This window comes from Alosa pseudoharengus, unplaced genomic scaffold (genome assembly GCF_046254945.1).
Source record: "Alosa pseudoharengus isolate Yale_2024_CS ecotype anadromous, Long Island Sound unplaced genomic scaffold, YU_APseudo_1.1 YU_APseudo_1.1_scf_17, whole genome shotgun sequence".
Lineage (NCBI taxonomy): Eukaryota > Metazoa > Chordata > Actinopteri > Clupeiformes > Clupeidae > Alosa > Alosa pseudoharengus.
The window spans coordinates 29,974,490-29,983,425 of record NW_027468640.1 but is presented as its reverse complement, the minus strand read 5'-3'; the positions used below and the strand labels follow the sequence as shown (position 1 = coordinate 29,983,425).

Below are 8,936 nucleotides of genomic sequence, written 5' to 3'. Positions count from 1 at the left end.
CTAGTTATTTTAATTCAATAATCAAGCCTTACATCCCCAACCACCCATGCGGTCTTCTGGTGAGCGTCTGTTGTGTCGACCAGTCATGAAAACTGGGTCTAATTCCAGACTCTTTTCTTCAGTGGTTCCATGTTGGTGGAATGAATTGCCCAGTGCTCTCCGTTCCTGTGGTAGTTTTGGGTCGTTTAAGAGGGGTCTAAAGACATTCCTATTCAACATATACTTAGTTGTTTAAGCGCTTATGTGTTATGGTTTGTATAATGTTGTTTTATTTCAATTGGGCTGTTAATTAATTTGACATTATTGTTTATTATTGATATTCTCCCTATTGTAGTCTTAGCATGTCATTGTTTTTATATTATTGATTGAATGGACATTATTGTTTTATTATTGCCTTTACCCTTTTTTCCATTGCTTTTTATTAGGCTATTGATTGAATTGATATTATTGTGTATTATAACTATTCTCCTTATTATATTTGACCTACATTCTAATCCGTTCCCTGTTAAATTTTAAATATTATTATGTTGTTTGTATTTATGTGTCGCTTTGGACAAAGGCGTCTGCTAAATCCATAACCATAACCATAGCCATAACCATAAATAATTGACTATAACAACAAAGAACAGAATCGTATTGATTACATTTCTTTTTCAATGTTTCAATGTTAACAAACACTTGATCCTATAATATCCTCCAAAACTTCAATAGATTATTGAAATGTTCAGGTTGCTCCATTTTGTTTGAATTGCTGCTGGCTGGGCTGGCTGGGCTGGCTGATGACCTCTTTTTCTAGTCCTCAGGCATAGGCCTATTTAGGTTATTTTCAAAGCGGATATGTTCCACTATATGCGAGAAGTGAGAAGTCCAAAACGGTCGACTTTACATCAGCATTGGCCATGGATGAGTTTAAACAGCAGATGGCGTGTTGAGTCATTTTCAACCAAATTGATCGTGATCACTTTAATCACAGTAAAGTCATGACATTGAGCTTACAGGTAAAAAAAACCCAAACATCTCGGTTCTCCGATATCATCCAGAGATCCAGATCACGTCATCTTTATTCAACATTGGTTAATATGGGTCACAGTGTCATCTGTAATGTTGTTCAAAGTCAACCAGAGTGGAGGACAGGTTTTAAAAAAGTATGTTTGAATGGGAGTTTAGACAAAGATAGAACTTCTTATTACTCGCACACAAATGAGATTTTATTTCACTAAATTGTACACTTCATCATGAATTATACACTTCTTCCCATGTTTCTGTCTTGGCATTCCAATCCAGAAAAAAATAATCCATCAGCTGATTTGTATTTTGTACATCTTGTGAATAAACAGCATTTTCTAGGTCAGTTCTCAAAAGATAATTATTACATAAATAGGAAATCGAGACATATTGCATAAATCATTTATAGTTTCAAAAAATAACTATGCTCCCAGCCGGCACACGACCGACCTTCAACGTTGAAATATAGGTGAAATAACGTCAGTTGTTGCGTCAATGTTGAAACAATGTTGAAACAATGTTTAATGCTAAATGGTTGTAAAAGGGTATGTAGACAAACATTGAAACAACGTTCAATGTTAAATGGTTGTAAAAAGGTCAAGAAAATCAATGTTGAATTATAGGTGAAATAAAAAGTTGAAACACTGTTTTAATGCTAAATAGTTGTAAAATGTTGACAAATGGTTGTAAAATAAGAAATCAACGAAATCAGCACATATTAAACCAAATTGATTTGATATCAAGAAAAGGAAAAGGAAAGAAAATGTTCATGGGAACAATCATGTTAATAATCATAATAGTAGGCTAGTAATAACAGCCCACTAGACTAGGCTAATGTTATTATTGTTTTGACACTTCTAATTAGTTTGGTAGCCATTTCAATGTAACAGTCTAAAATGCAACGATTGTTTTTAACGGATGCTTATCGCCGCTTGTTAAGCGCATGCGCACACACAGCAACTCCCATCCCCCACCCCTGACTGACTATTTTGAACTCCAGCCCACCAGTGACTTTAACCGTCACTGTTCTGTCATGCATCTGACTCACCGCACTCTGCCGTTATCATATCCAAGGTAAGAATTACAGTACTTTTGTATGCCAATTGAAAACGGGAATTTATTCGAAATATATTGTTTTCATAATGGAATGTTAACCAAAGCTGTTAGTCATGTTAGGAATTAGCTAGCAATTAGCTAGCGAGCTAACTTTCCCAGCTACTAACTTCATTATTGTGTGGAATATCTGGAATGGTAGTTTATATCATATACCATATCTAGTTCTACTGTATCTGTCTGTGATGTCGCTATGAATGTAGAGTTTTAGTTTGAATGAAATATCAGGCGCAAGTAAGTTATAAAGCTAACTTAGCTACCATTAAAGTGGCTGTTACCATGCAGGCTAATGTTACAGACACATGAAGGTTGTTAAAGTTAAGCAGCAGTAATAACGGTTACCTTGCGAACTTCAACATACATAATATACATGTAGTGTTGCTATAACGTGTTAACTGGAAAGATGACCTGTAAAACAAATTAATAAAGTCATATATAAGTTATATCTATACCCGCTGATTTAAGGAACTAAGGAACTGCAGTTTAGTATAGCCATGTTCATTAACAGACCTGTCATATAATAGATGTGAATGGGGGCAAGTATGATGGGTGGGCATGCCAACAAGTAAAGGGATCTTTAGTTTGTGAAGGGTAGTGTTAGGCTACATGTTTTTCATTTCTTAGCCCTTATTTGGCCCTTGTTTGATGTACCTGACTTGCACTGAGGCATGTGTTTATTTAAGATGCATGTGAGTGAAGTAGTGCTTCAGTGATGGTCTTTTCATGTTCTGTGTGTTTTGGAACTTATTGATCTTAGTCTCCATGTGTTCCCTCTGTTTGCAGTCGGTGTGTTGTGAGGACTGCTGCCCTGAGAACTCTGAGTGCATTCTGGAATATTCCAAATGTGTGCCACTTCCATACTGAAGAAATTCCAAGCCCGCAAGAGAGTTCACTCACCAGGTAGACACACACACAAACACACGTAGAATTGCATATAGCATTATAATGGGTAAGCATGTATTTGTGTCTGTAACTGTGTTTAGTTTATCCCCTCTTTTCATGTGTCTGTCTGTTGTTATGACTGTGTAGTGGGCTCCATCAACTATCCAGGGCAATGTCAGTCCGTCTGGATGGCACTACCTGCTACTTGATGATGTCTGATAGCCATGGCTGCTGCCTTCAACGTGGTGTAAGTGTTTGTGTTTTGAATGCATTTTTTTTGTTCCATGGATAGGGCTATGGGTTATGTTATTGTGCATGCTCTAATTTGCTTGACATATGTGCTATGTAATGCATTAATACAGAAACTAATCAGGATTATTGCAGCTACTTAAAATAGTCTTGAATTTTGCAATTTAGCCACTTTACCATTGTGTTGGTGGTAATGTTAGTAGTGTTGTGAATATCTGCCAAACTGATCATAATCAATATTTCTGTAATTGTACAGCAATTAAATTTTTTGTACAGGATGCATAATTTTGTTTAATCTTATCTTTTACTCATATTTTACTGGCAGAGCCCTCACAAGTAAACTGATATCAAGACTTAACATAGACGGCGATGGTGGCAAGGGTGCCTTCAGAAGGTAATTATAATTTTTGTTGGTACACCTGATTGACTTACCTTACTTATTTTTTTGATGCTATGATTTTGACCTTTATCAACAATAACAAAATGTATGGCAATTGCTGTTTTATTTGTTAGGTGCTATCCAGCAGTCCCAGCCTGGAGCCAGAAGCTGCTATTGCAAGTCAGATGGGGGAGGAAAGGTGGTGTAAGCAAGAAGGCAAGAGCTGCTGCAGGCAATGTTGCAATTAGGTATGATATCACACAGACATACTGCTGCTTAGATGTGTTGGGTCACTTTAAAGCCCGTGTTGCAGGTTAACCACCACTGTTGATTAATGGGTACATAAAGCACTCGATATATGTATATCATTTTTAAAAATGTCTCCAAATGGTGTTAAATGCCAGTTTTTGTTGTTTTTAGCATTAGCGGGGTTTTTTTACGCAATTTGGTGATGACGTCACGTTGGGGGCTACATGATCTGCGCTTCAGTCATTTCAATGCATTCCAATGGACATCGCGGTTACACTTTCAACATAAAGTTTGTATATTTACACTTCAAATTTCATCACAGCATTTATATCACAGCTACCCTATGATCGACCAATGGTAATAACGTTGCCTGATATCAATTAAGTATTTTTTTTTCTGAATTTGGGGAGGTCTCGTTTTGGAGGGTATGTTTTACATTCATTCCTATGGGAAACGGTCGCGGTTACACGTTCAACATAAAGTTTGTATATTTACACTTCAAATTTTGTTACAGCATTTATATGACAACTACCCTATGGTCTAACAAAGATAACAATGTCTTCTAGTTTAACCCTTAGAACCCGATTGACGCAAAGTGCGTCAAAAAACACACCCTTTCTTCTCTGTTACATTGCTCCAGAACGGTTCATCGCAGCGAGATGAAACCTTTATTGCGCGACAGAGCAGAAGTGGGGCTTTCCAACGAGACTACACACTTGTCTGTACGATCAAGTATGAAAATTTAAAAAAATCATGAAATTAAATCAAATTGCATCATATTTACAGTCTATACTTCTCTGCATTCACCTGCACACACATTACTCTAGTTTGAATTACTCGTGAACCCGTGATCGCATCGATATGGCAAGCATATCAGATGAAAGAGGGGGCACAGGGCTATCCATCGGTACCATGTTTATCGATCCTTCTGGCTTATAAAATCAGACGAAGTGACTGCAAAATAATAACGTCATGTACACAAACCAACGCTGCACACTCATTACTCTCGTTTGAATTACTCGCGGACCCGTGATCGCATAGATATGCCACGCATGTCAGATGAAAGAGGAGACTCAGAGCTATCGTTTGATACCAAGTACATCCTTCTGGGTTATAAAACAGACGAAGTGACAGCAAAATAATAACTTCATATAGCTGGACTTACCCCACGTTTTTGTCTGTTCTTGTGGCAAAGCATGTTTATAATCCAATGCTATCATGTGTTTCTCTATGGCAAAGCATGTTCATATTCCGGTTTTGAGATCCTAGCAAATTCCTGCATGGCATCCAATTCAAGGCTCACATTGTATCCCAATTTGTTCAACAAATAAACACCTTTTTTGCCTTTACTTTGTTCATGGCAATGCAGTAAAGAGTTGAGAATTATTATGACTGCATACACACAGGCACGCAGGCTAACACGCAACCTCGGGTCAAGTCAGGTCAGATCAGTTCGTGTCACAGATATGGAGCGCAGAAAGGTCATTTTTCATCACTAAATAAAAAATGGCATTTATTTCCGTAAATCACACAGCAAATATTTCTGTAAATTGCTCAGCCCCAGAGGATCCCTCCAACATGGCAATTATATTGCCCGATTCAGGACAGTCTGCCCTACACACACATGAAATGCATGTAGAGCTGTGAGCTTGCTGTGGTGAGATACATGTCGAAATATAAGAATTTTTATAATACACTTTTTATATTTTAATTCTTTAAAAATCAAAATAAAATCAATGCTAGTATTAATACATGAAATGATGGCAGATCTGAATAGCCTAAACTCTCCTGAAAAAAACAATATACAATATATGTGTGTGGCACTTACAATGACCAGAATAAATCCTTATGAATAAAGGTAGTGAAAATGCCCTAAAAACAGCTTAGGGTTCTAAGGGTTAATTAAGCAATTTTCTGAATTTGAGAGGTCTCGTTATGAGGCTACATAATGCGCCTATTCAGTTCAATGCATTATGCTTATATATCGTTATGACCCTTTTTTTGTTACTGTCAGTGAACAGCACTGAGTGGAAGTCAACATTTTCTTTATATCTAGTGATGGTGATCATGTCGTTAGTTCAGATAAGTAGGCTACTGGGTAAACTTTGTCAGAAGATCAGAATATAAAGCATCATGATAGCTAGCTAGTGCTATGGGCTAACTTTCCAGCCACCCCTGTTGTTGCAAACCGCCGCCGATTAGGCTGGTCGCGTCTTCAGCATGAATATTTTCGATAACTACTCCTCGTGATTGATTGTCATTGACATCGTCAGGGTATGGCTTACCAAAGAGGGAGATAATAAGGGCAAGTCGCAGTTTGGCAGGTGCTTGTGTGGGCTGTGCCATCCCGATGGAAACTGCGGTGGAGAGCTGCTGTTACTGGGGAAGCGAGTGCGTTTTGGCCGCTGGTCGAGCTCACCCCGCGACCAGCAGATGACATGATCTATCTAGCTATCTATCTACCTGTCTATATATCTATCTAGGCTATCTATATCTATTTATCTATAATCTGCGCTATTTACTGCTGAACACTCCCTTACTCGTCTCTTTACTCCTCTCTCCTTACTCTCAAGGTGGGCTTTGGTCTGTAGCCTCCCCAAGGTGACGTAATGCAATGCATTGTGGGGGAAAGGAGAATCACTTCAAACCGCTGTGAAATTGTACCTGCTTTTTCGTATTATATTCCGTTTTGTGATACCCAACAACATCAAATACAATGGATAACAGTTTAAATGTTTATTACCAATAAGCAAATTGTGCAAATTCGTTGGAAAATGAACCCTGCAACACGGCCTTTAAAAAAGGTCCTCTTTATCAAAAGAAATGCACCGGACATTTCTAAGTGTACCCCAAACTTTATAATGGTTGTGTATACACATCTGCTTTACTTCTAACTATTGCACCTGACTTCGAGGCTGCTAGTGTAGGTTTGCTTTTATTTGTCACACAAGCTGAGTAGTTTGCATTACAGGTGCTCCAAGAGATGTTGGGTAACATCACTTCTGTTGATGTTCAAACAAAACCGAGAGCTAGCTCGCCCCTCCCTCCCCTGGCTAGAACAGTTTGTTATGTTTCATGGTTTTTGGAGCCTGGGCTGTCCACAGAGACCACGTTTTTTTTACATGGTATTGAGGGGACAGGCAACTAGCGGATGATGAGGTGATGTTTGCTGTATGTGACAAAAAATGTTTTAGTTTAGAAACCACGTAACATTAGCTAGCTATGAACTTGCTAATTAGGGCGCCGCCAGAGCCCTTATTAGACATTCTCTGGCGCCGCTTACTTCACACAGTGTGACTGATGGACGTTATTTGGAAGTTCAGTCATCTGAATATCCCTGATTCAAATCCCAGAGAATGTCCACAGGCTTTTTCACCAGTTTTTAACAATAATGGTTTGTTGTTTCCTCTTTAGATGCTGTCTTCAGCGAACCACCCTGACCCGAATAATGGACACCATGGGAAGATATTTGAATTATGCACTGGAGAGGGTGGGTGGTGGTGGCTTTCGGAAGACACTCCCTGCTGTTGCTGAATGGTATACATGCGGTATACATGCACCACATACACCTGAGTTTGGATAGATCATTTATGTTGTAAAACATAAAACAAAATAAAATAATGTAAAAAAATATATAAGTTGACTGGTTCTTGATGGAGGTGTTTATCATTTCTGTGTGTGATAGGCCTACTGCAAGTTGCATAAGCTAATAAAGGTAAAATGTTGAAGCAATGTTGCAATATCAACGTTTATTCAACGGTAATTTGTAGTTGAGGCTTTAACCATGTTGGATTTTACTGCGTTGTTTCAATGTTGCAATATATCATATTCAACCGTGATTCACTGTTAAGGCTTTCAACATGTGTTCACCTATGTTGAAACGGCGGATGTTGAAACAATGTTGCGATATCAACGTTGATTCGATTTGCAAATCCAACTCATAATTCAACGTTGATTCACCCTTGGTATATAACGTTTATTCACCGTTGAATCAATGTTGAAATGCCAGCAGGGCTGTGTTGTGATATGGCAATGGTGTGACTTAAATGAACCAGGAAAAGTGGGGTTCACATTCAGTGTTCAAACACACTAATTGTGATTAACCCTCCTGTTGTGTTCGCGGTCAAATGGTCAATTGACAATTGTTTTCTCTCAAAAATGTTGTTAACTTATTCTGACCATCATGAGGCTCCTTGACTTTGTTAATACAGGGCATCTGATAACTTTTATAACAATTTGAGTGTTTTATCTAACTTTAGAACATCCATGTGTATTTCCGGTCAAAAATGACCGGCCATTAGAAATTAATGGGTGAGAAAATGGTCAATGCATAAAATTGAGTCCAGGCACATACATATTGATCAGATGGACTGTATATGTGCTTCTGTACATTAAAACACACACACAAACACACCCTCACTCCCCCTCTTTGCTTCTATGTCAGCCCCCATTGGATCCTATCCCCAATAGAATCTTCCCCTTTCTGACTTGCATGAGCTCAGGTCAGTGAGGCCTGAAGGCCATAAATAGCAAATGGAAGTAAAAAAATAGTTATATCTAATAGAACACAAGTCACAAAGGTCTATCACAACATTACATGATAATGTGTGTGTTACTATGGATTTATAACAAGTTATAATGCAGCGGTCATTTTTGACCGGAAACACAAAACTAGTAAACATAAAACGAACATAATAGGAGGGTTAAAAGTTAAGTGGGTAAGTCAGGCCTACTCAAGACAGGATCCTGGTTTCATATGCTTTTGATTTTCTCTGGGAATGATTCTGTTGTAAAAAGTTTGACAAGCCCTCTTAAAGGTGTAATATGGACCTTTATTGTTAATATTTTTCAGCAACAAAAACATTTTTTTTGTCATTTAAAAGATATTTTACTCTACTTTTCTTTTCTTTGTGGGTGGATCATATCTAATCTGGTCATCAAGTGCACACACAAAATTCACATATGAACTGACACAATTTGAGCGGCTGTTGAACGAGAATTGGGATCGAACAGAATGACAAGTTGGAGGAGGTGGATCCTTCTCTCTTTTCTTCACAGT

At 38.1% G+C, this 8,936-nt stretch overlaps 1 long non-coding RNA gene across 2 annotated transcripts; it reads left to right on the top strand.

Annotated features, from left to right (window-relative positions):
- Positions 1 to 2,056: 2,056 nt before the first annotated feature.
- On the top strand, positions 2,057 to 7,408 carry LOC143128090 (uncharacterized). 2 transcript variants are annotated; one of them, XR_012987805.1, is made up of 6 exons: positions 2,057 to 2,079; positions 2,902 to 3,018; positions 3,148 to 3,247; positions 3,575 to 3,643; positions 3,763 to 3,876; positions 7,292 to 7,408. It is a non-coding gene; the product is annotated as an uncharacterized LOC143128090 (long non-coding RNA). The 2 variants fall into 2 exon arrangements; XR_012987804.1 differs by lacking the exon at positions 2,057 to 2,079 and having other exon boundaries at positions 2,611 to 3,018.
- The last annotated feature ends 1,528 nt before the right edge of the window (positions 7,409 to 8,936 follow it).